General features: G+C 45.9%; 1 long non-coding RNA gene across 2 annotated transcripts in view; it reads left to right on the plus strand.

Moving 5' to 3' along the window:
* The first annotated feature begins 871 nt into the window (after positions 1-871).
* LOC141585344 (uncharacterized) overlaps positions 872-15,522 on the plus strand; it is a 40,448-nt gene continuing 25,797 nt past the window's right edge. For both annotated transcript variants that reach the window (XR_012518755.1, XR_012518756.1), the window contains exon 1: positions 872-1,038. This is a non-coding gene — a long non-coding RNA (uncharacterized LOC141585344). The remainder of the gene's footprint in view (positions 1,039-15,522) is intronic.

Raw genomic sequence — 15,522 nt, forward strand, 5'->3', positions numbered from 1 at the left:
TGGAAAATTCCAAGTCAAGTACACAAAAAACAGGGAAAGCTATGAGGATTGGAATAGCACAATCAAAAAGCTGAAGGTAGATAGGTGGAGATGGACCCAGAAGAGCCTGTCCATCCTTTTATAAATGTCAGGTGTGTGCGGCACCACAGCAGCCCACCGTCACACTGCATTCCCTCCCAGGGTCCTCTCCTGACCAGGTCCTGTGGCTAACCCAAGGGACCCTTCACAGCCTGCTTTCTGCTGTCCCAACATCCTGGCCCTCAGGCTGCAGCAAAGCTCTGCTACTCTGAAACTCAAACCTACCCTTTTAACTAAACCTCCACCATGGCTGCTGTTACTTGGATCCCCAGGTCCCTGACTCAGCCCAGTATCTCCCTGGCCCCAGCTGCAGCCACAGTGGCCTGCAGGCTCCTAGGAGGGGTCTGCTCCCTCCCCGGGGATCTTGGTAGCTGGGCTTCCCCCTGTCCTTGAGGTCCCTGCCCCCCTCCACATGGCAGGGCTGACTCCCACTCCCTTCAGACTCTCCTCCTGGGGTCATTGTCCCCTGACTTCAATTGCCTGCCCTGCCCCTCACCCTGCCAGCGGGCAACACAGTACGGTGAGTGCATTTGTTTCTGATATTAAACAGATGGCTGGACTGACCCCACCAGCCTCTCGCCTAAGACAGCCCTGGAGAGGTGGACCTTTGACAGGGAGCATGATCCCCTCGTCTTGTTGAGTTACACCAGCTGCCTGGCCCCGCCCCTCACGTGACAGTGTTTGGCTCCACCCCCTCACGTAAGAGCACCAGGTGTGCGGCCTCAGAACTGTTTTTTGCTCTGGAGCGAGGAGGAGGAGGAGGAGGAGGAGGAGGAGGGGAGGCTGGTGCATCTGGGCTGGGGCACAGCGTCCCGGCCGACCTTGGACTGCGGTGCTGCTGGGACACCCAAGACTGCAGGCTGCTCCTGAGGAGCACTTCAGCCTAGAGAGCCTGCTGGGAGAGTTGGGTGTGTGTGTTCCAGAGATTTCAGGAGAGAGAGCAGCTTTTGTCTGGTGGGGGTGAGTCTTCTTCCCTTTTTCTCAAAAGAGAAATCCTGCCTCTCGAAACCAAACCTGACCTTGTTCATCCGCCTCTTTCCTCAGCGTCTGGGGTGCCCTAATCAGTCTTTCCTGTCCCTGCACCTGCACGCTTCCTCCCCTCCTGTTGGCTCTTTGTGTTACAAACAAGCCCAGTCTTCATTACACTCACACACACACACACACACACACACCCCTCTTCTCCACTCTCCTCTTCCCCACCCTTCCCAGTTGCCAGTCTACGTATCCCTTGTCTCCCCCAGAGCCATGTTTCAGGAGAGCATAATTCAGGCTTCCGCAGTGAGACTTCCCTAATAGGGAAGGAGGCTGGAAGATAAGGGTCAGCTGGTTTGCAGCTTGGGCCTCCACCCATCCGGATCCTGCCTGCTGACACCAGCTCCCAAGTGTTTGCCCCTACCCCACCTAAGAGTGCCTTTCAGGGGTTGCCTTCCACTCACAGCTTCCTGTCCAGATCCACCATACTCAATTAAAGGAGAGAAGTAACTTGCAGGGCTGAGGGTGAGTTGCACTTTTTAAGTTTTCATCACTTACGGCCAAATTGACCTCTGAAGAATTTTTGCTCCCACTGAGAAGAATTCAGCCAGTTTTCCCATTCAGTACCATCAACCTTTTTCATCTTGGCCAGCCTCAGTGAAAGCTGAGAGTCTTTTCTTTTTATTTTGCTCTCACTGGTGTCAGTTTCATACATACAGTGTGGAATCCCACAGTATCACAGAACTGACATGAAAAGGAGCTGCCTCCTGCCACCGTCTCAAATCTTTTTAGCTAATTATTTGGATATCTACTTCCATATCTCCAAATAACATGCTAGCACACAGCTTTTAGTCCTAGGCATTATAGAATTTAGCTCATTGTAGAGTTTAGCTCCTTTACACCACTTCAATATGCTCAGACACACCAGGGATTCCACCAATTCCATCCTCCTGAAGCACTCACCCTGGGAACCTTCTGACCTGCTCCAGCCCAGCCCAGCCTGGCTCACAGCTGTCACCCAGGCCCCTCACCTCCCTCCTGCATTGAGTCTCTTGTCTTCCTTTTTCTGTATTTAGCCCCTCATTTTGATGCCGTATATCCTGTGGTAGTTTTCTCAGAAACGAAGGGTATGTAGGAGATATGCTTGTGATCTTGCCTATCTCGAAGTATATTGATTCTAGCCTCACACTTAATTTACATTTTGCCTGGGTTCAGAATTCTAAGTTGGAAAATAACTTTCCTTTAGAATTTTGAAGGCACTATTTCATTATTTTTCAGCTTCTAGGACAGATATTGAAGTTCAAAGTCATTCCAATTCTGATGCCTTTGTTTTATTTGAGGAATGCAAGACTTTCTTTGTACTTGGCGTTCTCATATTTCATAATAGGATACTTTATGTGGGTCTATTTTCATTTATCTACTGCACCCTGGGTGGGCTCCATTCACTCTGGAAATATCCTTCAGGTCTGGGAACTTTTCTTGAATCATGTCTGATTAACTCCCCTCCATTTTCAGTTTATTTCTGTAACCCCTGTTATTCAGATGTTAGATATCTAGTGACCCTTTACTTATTTTTCTCCCACTTTTCACTTTGTAATTTTGTTCTACTTTCTGGGGTATTTCTTCAGCTTCAGTTTCCAACCCTTGTGCGTTTCATTTTAGCTATTCTATTGTACCAAGTGCCTTTTCTCCCTGGTATCCTGTTTTTATTTCAAGGATATAGTCTTATATTTCTGAGGATATTAATTAGTTCTGAGAGTTTTTCCTCTCTATGTGTTCTTTGTCCTCTAAGTTTCAGTTTTATTTTTTTTTCCTGTCTTTGAGATAGCAGAGCTATCTGATCTAATAATGGCTCTATATTTGGTCCAGTTTTGTGCTGGTCTCTAACTTGCATGCTGCAGGCTTTCCTCAGAGTCGAGAGGTGCACAGTTTTTGGCTCATATGCATGAGTGAGGCACTGAAGGGCTGGTCAAGCATACTGAACCTCTGAGTGTGGCTGCAAGATTTGGCTAGGTCTTGTCTTTGTGGAAATGCCGAAGTTACTACCTTTAGATCTTTCCATTGACTGATTGTGATAGGGTCTCATTCTGTCACCCAGGCTGGAGTGCAGTGCTGTGATCATAGCTCATTGTGACCACCCTCCTGGGCTCAAGGAAACCTCCTGCTTCAGCCTCTAGTAGCTGAGACTGCAGGTGTGCGCCACTATGCCCAGCTAACTTGTGTATTTTTTGTAGAGATGGGGTTTCACTGTGTTGCCCGGGCTGGTCTCGAACTCCTGGGCTCAGGCGATTCTGCCCGCCTTGGCCTTCCAAAGTGTTGGGATTACTTTTAAATCTTAGGTCAGATTTTCCTAAGAAGGCTCTTTTATTTTCCTGCCTGAAGGGAATTGGACTGGCATTCTGGGAGCTGAGAGGAAGAGAGCTGGGGTCTCAGCAGAACGTGAAGGTCTTCTCCTAGCCCTGCCTCAGTTTTCAGTCTAGAGAAAATTTTAGTCTCTTCTGCTGGAAGAAGAAAGGGGAAGTCACGTGGCCATGTTTGGGGGAGGCGTGTCTCCCAGCTGGCGACTTGTCAGATAGTCCTCGAAAGTCTAACCGGTCTTCTGCATTTAGTCTCATCTTCATCCCACTTCACGTCATCTCCAACCCCATTGCCTGATCCAGGAATTCTCCATCTCGGCAGCTCTGCGGTGGAGAGCGAGTGACTTCTCGGCGTCCCCGCTGCTGGCTGAGGCTTCCGTTCCTCAGCGTCCTCCTTCTGCTCAGTCAGTTCCTGCACGGCCATCTGCTTTCTCACCACCCAAATCTCCTTCCTGTTTTCTCTCACATTTTAGCTGTTCTTGTGGGCTAATGGCTTTTTAAATTTCCCTTACTGTTATCATGCTTGAGCTGGGGAGGGGCCCTCATGAGTACATACGTGCAACCTGCCATCTTTACCTAGAAGTTCAGCCCAGCCTTTTCATTTGAATAAGTTTGAACAGCTTTTCTCATGTTTATTGACGTCTCATCTCCCCATCCAGCTTATGTGGCTTTTTGTTGCCATCATTTGGTCATTTCTCAGTGGAGTTGTTCATCGTCTTACTTCTCAATACCAATAACTTTTTGTCTTTTTTCCCCAAAACTGAAGATAATTTCTAACTGCCCCTATTTTGTTAATTGGTGAAATTTTTCTGAGGCAATCTGAGTGTATTCAGAGGTTCCCCATCCTCTGTGCAGTGAGGTTTTTCCACCTCTAACAGAAAGTTGCATCTGTGTGAAATTAGGCGTGAGGCTCACCACTGGGAAGCATTATGTGGGCTCGTCTCCCGGGGTGGGGGCTGCACCCCCTGCTCTCCCTCTCCAGTCTCTGTGGCCTCTGGCATCTGAGGAAGCATCTGAACACCTGTATTCACACCTGGGTCCTGTCCACATGCTAAGCTCCCACCAGTCACTGCACATCAGGGCCCCCTCAGCTACCTGGGAGGGCAGCTGACTTCTTCCCCTGGGGTGAGGGGATGGCTGCCTGCACCCCTCCCACATCTGTCTTCACATTCACTGCTCTGGGCAGCAAGGGGGCAGAAATGAGCACAGCTCCTCTCTCCCATCAAGCCTGTCCTTCTGGCCTGTCCCTCAGAACGTGTCCTGGAAGGAAGGGGATAGGCTGGGGCACCTCATTTCTTTATTCCTTCAGACATTTTCTTGCTTTAGCCTTGGACTCTGTCCACTTTTAGGAAGCAGCCATTTTGGAAAATGTACTGGTCATCTACTGCAAAATCACGATGCATAACAATAACAAAACACCCTCAGAGTATACAGTAAATGCCTATCAGCCTACACACCTGCGGCTTCTGACCAGGCCCCAGTGTGAGTGTGGTCTGGCTCTCAGCTGTGGTCAGGCAGGTATCAGCAGGCAGCTGCAGGCCATTTGGGGCCAGCGTTCCTCAGGAGTAGCAAGATTAAAAGAACCTGGAGAGCTTGCTTTGCCCAGAACTTCGAGGCTCGGCAGACTGAGCCCACCCCTCCTGGGCTGGCTCACATCTGCAGGTCGAGTGCTGTGCCCTCAGCCCTGTGCGTATTTTTCCCTTACTCTGGCAATCTGATGTGGCATGCTCTCACAGCAATTGCAGAGGCACTCAGCACTGACATCCCCTTCACCCAGAGCCTGAGTGGGTCACGTGACCTGGGGGCAGCCTACATTGAGGGGAAGGATCCAGGTCTCTAATGCAATCAGCTGCCTTAGGAGGTACTGAGGGACACAGACTTGGATGTGGCTGGTTTTGCCCAGACTGTTTTCCCCCAAACCCACGGCTTTCTAGTGCCCTGGTACATCTGTGTGTCTGCCTCACCTGGCACTGTTCTGAGCTGTTCCTTCTCTTCACCTCCAACACCTGGCCAGGAAGGATGCTCTAACTGTACGCAAAGCCTACCTGCTCCTCTCCTTCCCACTGCTTCCCCATCCTAAGTGCCATCACCTCTCTCCGACTCCTGTCCAGCCCCTGACTTTGCTGGCCTCTACCTTCACCCCACTGCAGCCAGAGTGTGCTTCCAAAACAGATGTGCCCACTCACTGACCTTCTGAGGCAGGTCTTGGGGAGAGCACCCTGCCTGGGAGATAGGTTGACTCTCCCTCCACCCACAGTGAAGTGGGGTTCCTTCTCACACTCCAAGAGGAGCCCCCTTGACACCAGTTTTCCTTGTTTGTGGCTTCAGCCAGAAGGATACAGCTGTTTTGGGAATTGGCTTCCTTTTCTTCCTAACACGACCTCAGCCCCACCACAGAGCTTAGCCATCAGTCCTCTGCGGTGCTTGTGTGCCACATTGGGGTAGGGACTGGGGACTCATGAGGATGGGAAGAAATGACTCTTAATTTGACCCAAGACATTGTCTCAAAAAAAGACTGCATGCCCCCCACCCCGCTGTACCACCATGAGCTACAGAGGGTGCTGTCTTGACCCTCCTGGACCCTCTGGACTGGCCTCACCCTTCCTGAACCTCTTTTTTGCTCTTCTAACCACTGTCTGCCCCACAGTGGGGGAGCCAGGACAGCAAGCCCAACATGTGTCACCAGGCTTGGGGAGAGCAGATCCCTTCAACAATGGGGACAGCCACCTCCTGGGAACTAGCCACGCAGAAAAACCTCTCCCATGCCTCCCAGCCCTGGGAGGAAATCCGCATACTCATAGCTGCCTCAGGCTCCAGGCGGGTGTGCCCTCTCCTCGACACCTCTGCGCCTGTGTGGGAGACCAACTTCTAACTGACCCAGCCCACTGGCTGGGCAGGGAGACAGCTGTGCCATCCACTCCTGCATGGGCTCCTCGGACAGGCTTACCCAGCCCCATGGACTTACCCATGGGTACTCCATGGCAGGTATCTCTGGATGGGGTATTCCTTTCCACATGCTTTGGTGCCTTCAGTGTGGCTGTATTGAAGGGGTACCTCCAGCTTTGACCCCCTCATGGGAAGTCAGTACCTTGATGCCTTGGCCCCCCAGCCTATTTCTGTGCCCCTTCAACCCTCCTACCCACTCCCCAGGATTCCCACCCATCTACTTCTCAGCTCATCCATTCGGGGCAGAGCTACCTCTAGCCACTGCCCCAGCGGCGATGCCAGATGCTAGCCAGCTCAGCCTCCAGGGCTGCAGTTGATGGAGGAGCATCCAGAGGAGCTCCCTACTTGAAGAGGTGCAAAGCCCCTCTTTCAGAATGGGCCTCTAGGTTTAGTGTTTGGGCACATTTGCCCCCCTTCCTCCCTGAAGCTCAGAGCTCTGCCCTCTGCCCCTTCCCCATTGAAGTTTCTCAGTCAGACCCCTGCTGCCCCTGCTCCTCCTCCTGGTCACCCTGTAGGATCCACTACCACCTCTTTGAATGCCAGTCAATCCTCCAGACCTACCCAACAATCAGAGACATGTCTGGGAGTCCAATCAGCTGTGGACTTTTGGTTTTTGGAAGAGTCTCAGATGTAAGCTCACTATCCTTAGTACAGAGCAGATGTTTATGGGCCCATGTAGGGCTGCTCTATTTGGTGTTTTTATTCCTTTTCTTCCCTTCTAACCCTGATACCAGCACCTTTTCTCCTTCCCACCCCTTGTTCTCAGCCAACACTCTGGTAGATTTGCTATTAAGTTCTCAAATATGCATGCATGCAACCTTGTGAAATGAGCTTTGTTTGCGTGTGTTTTTAAATTACGTAAATGACGTGCCATAAAAACTGTTTCTTTGCTCTTTATTGGCAAGCACGATATTTAAGATCGATGCACTGTGCTGTATGTACACTTTGTTTGTGGTTTTAACTGCTCTCAAGGACATCATCACCCCCTCTGCTGATGTTGGCTGCCTTCGATTCCCTGCTATAAATATTGCATAGAGAGCTCCAGGGAAAATCCCTGATATCACCTCTTAGGGCTTGTATGAGCATTTTCCTGAGTCATGGGAAGATGGTGCTTGATTTGGGATGGCCAGCAGGTCCCTCTCCAGAATGACTTCTTCTGCTGCCCACCTCAGCAGTGCCTGAGCTGCCCCTGCACACTGTGCCCTCCTGCTGGAAACCTGCTCTGACTGCTTCTGTGTGGAGAGGCACAAAGTGGCAAGCTATTGTTTTGATTTAACTTCCTGTCAGCCCTCTGGCCTTCTCTGTCTGTAAGTTACATAGAATATCTTTCAGTCATTTTCAGGATTGTAAATTGTGGATATCCATTTTCATTCTTAGACCATGCAAATGTCTCCTCTGTGTCTGTCCACAAATATGATAGATGCCAGGGATTCTCAAAGTGCCCCCAAACCCAGCATCAGCATCGCATGGGAACTTGGGTGAAAGGTAAATTTTCCAGCCCCACCCGAGATTCTGATTCACAGATTCCAGATTTTGGGCTGATAACCTGTTTTAAGTCCACCAGATGATTCTGATACATGCTCAGGTTGCTATTTCTCAATTTTAAAAAATTATATGTACACGTATAAGTTTTATCTTTGTATTTTAATTCTATATTATATGTTACTATTTATGTATTTATTTTAAAATATATATGTCTTTGTAGTAAGTCTTCCTTTTTTTACTTTGTTTTCCTTCCTTCTTGCTTTGCTTTAGAAGACCCAAACACAACCATGAAAGTCCTCTGTCTCTTTGAGGTTGTACAGATCCCCTCTGTTTTTAAGTATCCTTACAGTTTTCCCTGGATGTCCCTTAGGAGTCCATCCTCATAGATAATGTTACACAGGGACCTGAACTTATTTTCCTCCAGGTCACTACCAGGTCCAGTGCTATTAAACAAAGTCTCTTCCCTATTGATTCAAGGGCTCATCTGTTTGTGTGCCCAGAGGTCTGTTCCTGAGCTCTTCGGGCTGTGCCCTGGTCTGTCCCTTCATTCACTCTACTTCTGTTTGTCGTATTTCAATTCATGTTGGCATCTGCTAGCCCAGGTCCTCACAGCCACTCTCACCCCTTTTTGCTCTACTTTTTCAGACTTGGCAGTGATTTGTAGTTCTTTTCGTCCATATAAATTTTGAAGTGAATTTGTCTAATGCCTTGAAAGAAATCCAACTAGATTGACTAGGATAAAAATGCATAGATTAAGTTAGGAAAAATTGACATCTATCTTGTTAACTTGCTCTATTCATGAGCATGTTATATTCGTTCTCTTGTGATCTTAGTGGTGTTTGTTTTCCTTTAAAGCATTTATTTCTAGACATTTATGTTTCATTTCTAATTTTAAAAAATTCAATTGCAATCATATAAGTTCTCAGTTTATTCTGTCGGGCCTTATGAGATAACTATCATACATGAAATAATTCATTCGATAAGTGCGCATAGAGCATCCAAGATGTGCCAGGCATTGTCACAGGTGCCGGAATAAGAGTAGTCCCGAAAAGTAAGTTCTTACTCTAACGAAGCCTTCCATCTAGCTGAGAAGAGGCGGCAAACAAATAAATACTGGCTGGTGGTAAGTCCTGTGAAAGAAAGTTAGAGTAAGGAGGATGCAGAGTGATAATGAGTGGGCTCGGGGAAATCCTCACCAAAAAAAAAGTGACTTGAGCAGAAGCCAGAAGGAAGGGGGTGGAGCGGAGGAGAGGGAGGAGTGCCCTTGCCTCATTCGAGGAACAGCAGGGAGGCCAGTGTGGTTAGAACGTGGGCAGCGGTGGTGGAAACAATGTCCGTCACAGGAGTTGGAGGATTGGCACAGAAGAGTGAGGAGACCCACCTCGGGCTGATGCTGAGACCAGACTGAAGGTGGAGGAGGCAGCACAGAAATGGAGACCAGTCAGAAGGCTGAGAGTCTAGGTGAGGTGGGGATGGCTCGCCCCGGTGGTGGCTGTGAGGGAGGCACAGAGTGGCTGAATTCCGGATCTACTCTGATGGTAGAAATGAAACATGCTGCTGTGTTGAGGGTAGGGCTTGCCAGAGAGGAATGAAATGACTCAAGACCATTTGTTCCGAGCTCATTGAAGCACAGAGCTCCACTTATGGAAAGAAGAATGGCTCACAGGGAAGCAGGAAGAAGGACCTGGAGCTCTGTTTAGGGCGCGTTGATTCTGAGATGCCTTCTTCAACAAAATAAGGTTATTGTGTAGGCAGCTAGATGTGAGTTCAGAATGGGGAGGGCTGGGCTGGGTTGGGGTGTACATTTGAGAGTTAGCACGGATGGTTTTCAGGTGTCGGAAGTAGATGAGATTCCCTAGGGAGTATGTGCCAGGCGGGGAGGAAGAGGGACAAAGACTGAGGCTCTGGATTCTCCCACATTTGGAAGTTGAGAAGATAGGGAGAAACGAGCACAGCAAGCAGGATAGGAAACAGGAGAGTGAGCACATTGCGAGAACAGCATTCCTACTGTGCCAACTGCTGCCAGCAGCGTGATTCAGACCAGGGCTGGCTTTGGTTTGGAGATGGCAGGGGCCATTAGTGACTTTAATGAGAGTATTTTTGGTGGATGATGAGAACTTATTTGCTTGAGTTCAAATAAGCAAGAGTCATATTAGATGTTAACACTGGAGTAAGTGAAGTGAGGAAAAACAAATTCTCTGCACAGTTTTTCCAACTCTTCTGTAAATCTAAAGGTAGCTCAAAATCTTTAACTTCTAAAAAATAAGTCACATGAAAAAATGGTAATGATAATTAGCAGAATGGGAGCAACGAAGCAGAGATGGGATTGTAGAAATTTTTTCATAAGGGTTTTTTTGTAAAGGGCAAGAGAAACACGGAGTGGACGCTGGAGGGAGAGCAGCAGCCCAAGGGTGGAGAAGACGGGGCACACGACAGCATGTTTCATGCTCACATGGAGGCTCCGTGGAATGGAGAAGTGCTGACTAAGCACAGGAAGGGAACGTTGCAGGCATGAAGTCTGTTGGTCCATTGGAGGAGGTGAAGTCATTGCATAGATGAACAGCAGGGCAAATGGACCCAGAAGACAGGCAGTTTGATTGCTTGAGGCTCATGGTTATGAGTTTAGGATGAGACCCATCAGCAGGGTGGCAGGTCTTTGTCTAGCTGTGTTTACCTTCATGAGTACAAATACAGAGTAGATGGAGGGTTGTTTTAGTTGGGGCCAGATCTAAGTGGGCCAGAAGAAGAAAGACGTGAGGCATAAGGATGATTAAACAGTGTGGTGGAATACGGTATATCAGGAGGGTGAGGAAACCCTCCCAGGGCCAGGGATGGTGGAGAGAAGGCAGGTTCAGTAAAGTGAAGTTTTGAATTACTCAGAGGATCATTGGAGTGGAGGGTACTAGACAAAGTCAAGTGGGTAGGGAGGGGTTATGGGTTGGAAATGCTAAACTCACTTAAAAATGGACATAGTTATTGGTAATGACAAGATGCAGGTTTGGGCATGGGAGTGGGTGGTTGAGATAGTTTGGTGGTGAGACGATGAAAGTTCCTGGAAGGTCATCCATGTGTTTATGGAAATTGCAAAGAAGGAGGGCCGAAGTGGTGAATAAAACAGCCAGCCAGCTGTAAGATCATAGGAATTGACAACCGTGGCGAGAGGGAGTGGCAGAGGCATAGTCTGAGATGACCCTTGGGACAGTGGTGTGAAAGTGGTGGTGAGGACCAAGAAGCACCCATGGGACATAGAGAGAAAGTCACCATCACTGAAAGGATGGCAGGGTGCAGCGTCCCTCTGATTCAGTAGGGATGTTTAGGGAGTTCATACTCCTCCTTGGGGGATGTCCCAAAACATTCTGGGGTTTTTCTGATTGACATGGCGTTGGAAAAGTGCTGCTGCCTTTTAATGGGCAGGGACTGCAGACGCTAAATGTCTTACATCTATCAGTTGTCCCTCCCTGGGGAAGTGCCCTGAGCTTGTGTGTCTTTCAGAGGCCCTATTGATGCTCACAGAGGTGAGAACAGTTTGTAGTTACTGAAGTCTGAAGGCTAGCTCATTTTACATATAAACACAAAGTGTGTTTGCTGGTTTTAAGGTGCACCAAATGCTCCTAAATGTGACCTCTGTTCTTTTCTTTCCTGTGTGTGTTGGGGGGAGGGGGCATGGCTGTGATCTTATTTCTCACATCCAGACTTAATCATGGTAGTAAGTGAGACAGCTGATGACATGTTTTCTAGGGTGTCATGCTCATGTATTCACATGAGGAAATACATATTTTTCTCCTGTATATGACAAGAGTGGATTGGCCTTTTCAAAAAAGTGCATATATAAGTTACAATCTGACTTTTTTAAAATTGGAAATTATTATAGATTCACAGGAAGTTGTAAATATAGTGCAACGAGATCCCATGTTCCTCTCACTCATTTTCCCCAGTGGTGACATCTTGCCTCGCTAGAGTACAATATTGAGTCAGCAACTGAAATTGGTACAGTGTGTGTGTATACTTCTATGCCCTTGTATATTATTACTGCCCCAAGACACTTCTTATCAATACAAGGATCCCTCCCATACAACCCCTTTCGAGTCACACCTCCCCTTTCCCCCTGTACCACCACCCCTAACTCCTGGCAACTGCTGTGTTCCATCTCTATAACTTTTTCATTTCAAGAATGTTCTATTAATGGGATCATATAGCGGGTGAGACCATTTATATTTAATGTAAGTATTCATATATTAGGGCTTAAATCTATTTTTGTCTTCTATTTGTTCCCTCTGATTTTAATTTCTGAAATTTTATTTGCCTGCCTTCCTGTGGATACTTGAACGTTTTCTGTGTGTATTCTGTAACACTGTAGAAAATTTGATTGATCTATAGTGTTTTTGAGTGTTCTCTCTCCGTATGGATGTTTTAGGGGCTGCTCTAGCTATCACATTCTATATAGATAAGTTATCGGTCTCCTGGTGTCAATATTTTATGAGTTTGAGGGACATACAGAAATCTTACCCTCCCCTATTTAAAATACAGTTGTCTCAAATGTTTTCTCTACATACCTGGAGAACCGTATCAGTCAATGTTATACTTTCTTGCTTCAACTGTCAAACACAATTTAGGAAACTCGAGGAGTAGCAAAGTTTACTGTAGTTACCCTATTTTAGCTGCTTCCTTTCTGAGGTTCCAAGATTCCATCTTTCATCGTTTCCTTCTGTTGAGACCTTCCATTCCTTTCCATTAGCCATTCTTTAAGGGTGGATCTGTTGGCGACAAATCCTGTTCATTTCCTTTATCTGAGAATGTCTTGATTTCTCCTTCATTTGAGTTGACAGTTCTTTTCTTTCTTTTTTTTTTATTATTATGCCAAAAAAAAAATCCAGAATGAAACTACTAGAAAAATTGAAAAGACTAGTAGAATTTTTTTTAAAGAAAGAAAAAAGAAAAAAATAATAAAAAGAAAATAAACGAATAAAGAAGAGGAAGAAAGAGAAAGAGGAAGAGAGAGAGAGAACGGGAGTGTTGCTTTATTGCCCAGGGTAAAATGCAGTCTAAAAATGGGTATGCCTATAATTTTACTTAATAATGGAGACATGAAAAAAATGAGGGAAGAAAATAACAAACAAGCAGCCAACCAATATTTCATTTAAACCTGTAAGCAGGTATGATGTGGTACTGATAAGAGTGTATATTTTGTGTATTTAAAGTGGAGAGTTCTATAAATGTTAATTAAGTTTACTTGTTCCAGATCTGAGTTCAAGTCCTGGATATTGCTGTTAATTTTCTGTCTAATATTAATGTTGAAGTCTCCCACTATTATTGTGTGGGAGTCTAAGTCTCTTTATAAGTCTTATATATCTGGGTATTTGTGTATTGGGTGAATATATATTTAGGATCTTTGGCTCTTGTTGCATTGATTATTTTATCATTATATAATGTCCTTCTTTGCTTCTTTTGATCTTTGTTGCTTTAAAGACTATTTTATCAAAGGCAAAAGTTGCAACTCCTGCTTTTTGTTTAGTTATTTTTGCTCTCCATTTGGTTGATAAATTTTTCTCCATCCCTTTGTTTTGAATCTTTGTGTATCCTTGCATGTGAGATGGGTCTGGATGCAGCATACCAATGGATTTTGGCTTTTTATCCAATTTTCCGTCTGTGTCTTTGGATTGGAAGATTTAGTCAATTTACATTTAGAATTAATAATAATATATGTGAGTTTAATACTGCCATTTAATGTTAGCTGGCTGTTTAGCCCATTAATTAATGTAAATTCTTCATTGTGTTGATGCTCTTTACTTTTTGGTATTTTTTAGAAAGGCTGATACTGTTTGTTCCTTTCTATGTGTAGTGGTTCTTTCAGAAGCTCTTGTAAAGCAGGCCTGGTGGTGATGAAATCTCTGAGTGCTTGCTTGTTCACAAAAGATTTTATTTTTCCTTCACTTATGAAGCTTAGTTTGGCTGGATGTAAAATTCTGGGTTGAAAGTTCTTTAAGGATATTGAATATTGGCCCCCACTCTCTTCTGGCTTTTAGGGTTTCTGCTGAGAGATCTGCTGTGAGTCTAATGGGCTTCCCTTTGTGGGTAACCCGACCTTTCTCTCTGGCTGCCCTTAGTATTTTCTCCTTCATTTCAACCCTGATGAATCTGACGATTATGTGCCTTGAGGTTGGTCTTCTTGAGGAATATCTTTGTGGTGTTCTCTGTATTACCTGGAGTTGAATATTATCCTGCCTTGCTAGGTTGGGAAAATTTTCCTGAATAATATCCTGAAGCATATTTTCCAGCTTGGATTCATTCTCTTCATCACATTCAGGTACACCTATCAAGCATAGATTAGGTCTTTTCACATAGCCCCATATTTCTTGGAGACTTTGCTTGTTCCTTTTTATCCTTCTTTCCCTAATCTTGTCTTCTCGTTTTATTTCATTAAGTTGGTCTTCGACCTCTAATATCCTTTCTTCTGCTTGATCAATTTGGCTGTTAAAACTTGTGCATACTTCGCGAAGTTCTCATGTTGTGTTTTTCAGTTCCATTAATTCACTTATATTTCTCTCTAAATTGTGTATTCTTGTTAACATTTCCTCAAACCTTTTTTCAAAGTTCTCAGTTTCTTTGCATTGGGTTAAAACAAGTTCTTTTAATTCCCAGAAGTTTCTTATCATCCACCTTTTAAAGCCTGCTTCTGTTACTGGAACACACTCATTCTCCATCAGGCCTTGATTCGTTGCTGATGAGGAACTGTGATCCCCTGTAGAGGGAGAGGTGTTCTGATTTTTGGGTATTCTCAGCCTTTTTAGGCTGGTTTCTTCCCTTCGTTTTAGATTTATCCATCTGTGGTATTTATAATTACCGTCTTTGTAATTGGATTTTTGAGTGGACATCCAACTTGTTGATTCGCAGCGCTGGAATCTGAGCAACCCACTGCGCTGGCTAAAACAGCTGCGTTAAGATTGATGGTGCTTTTCTGACTCTGCACCAAGAACCAGAGCTGCAAGGCACCAGCAAAGCCGCCTTGCCGGCCACAAGAGTCACGCTGGCGACCCGTGGGGCTCCTCCGCTGGGAATCTTCTGGTACGTGAGCAAGAAGAATTCATCTGAAAGTGTAGCGTCCTCTCATTCTCTGCGCTTCCACTGGGAGCTACGATCCCGAGCTGCTAGTGATCAGCCATGTTGGATCTCTCTCCCGACAGTTCTTTTCTTTCTGCACTTGAAAGATACAGTGCTGTCTCCCTGCAGCCTCCATTGTTGCTGATGAGAATTACACACCACTCAAATTGTTTTTTGTCTTACTGGTATGGTGTCATTTCTCTCTCATTGCTGTCAAGATTTTTTCTTTATATTTGGTGTTCAGAACTTTGACTGTGATGTGGCTTGGCGTGGATTTCTCTGGGCTTATCCTGTTTGGTAGGCTCTGCTGCTTCCATCTGTAGGTTTATGTCTTTTGTCAAATGTGAGAAATTTCAGCTATTATTTCTTTGACCTTTTTTTCAAACACCCCCACCTTTCTCCTCTCCTTGGACTTGCATAACTGAAATGTTACATCTTCTGTTACAGACCCACAGGTTCCTAGGCTCTGTTCAGTTTCCCCCTTGTTCAGATCATTGTTCTGTCTTTAAGTTCATTAGTTCTTGTTTTCTGCATTTGGCTGTGGAGCCCGTCCATTGGGTTTTATATTTTCATTTATTATGTTTTT

This window comes from Saimiri boliviensis, chromosome 8 (genome assembly GCF_048565385.1).
Source record: "Saimiri boliviensis isolate mSaiBol1 chromosome 8, mSaiBol1.pri, whole genome shotgun sequence".
In the NCBI taxonomy this organism is placed as follows: Eukaryota; Metazoa; Chordata; class Mammalia; order Primates; family Cebidae; genus Saimiri; species Saimiri boliviensis.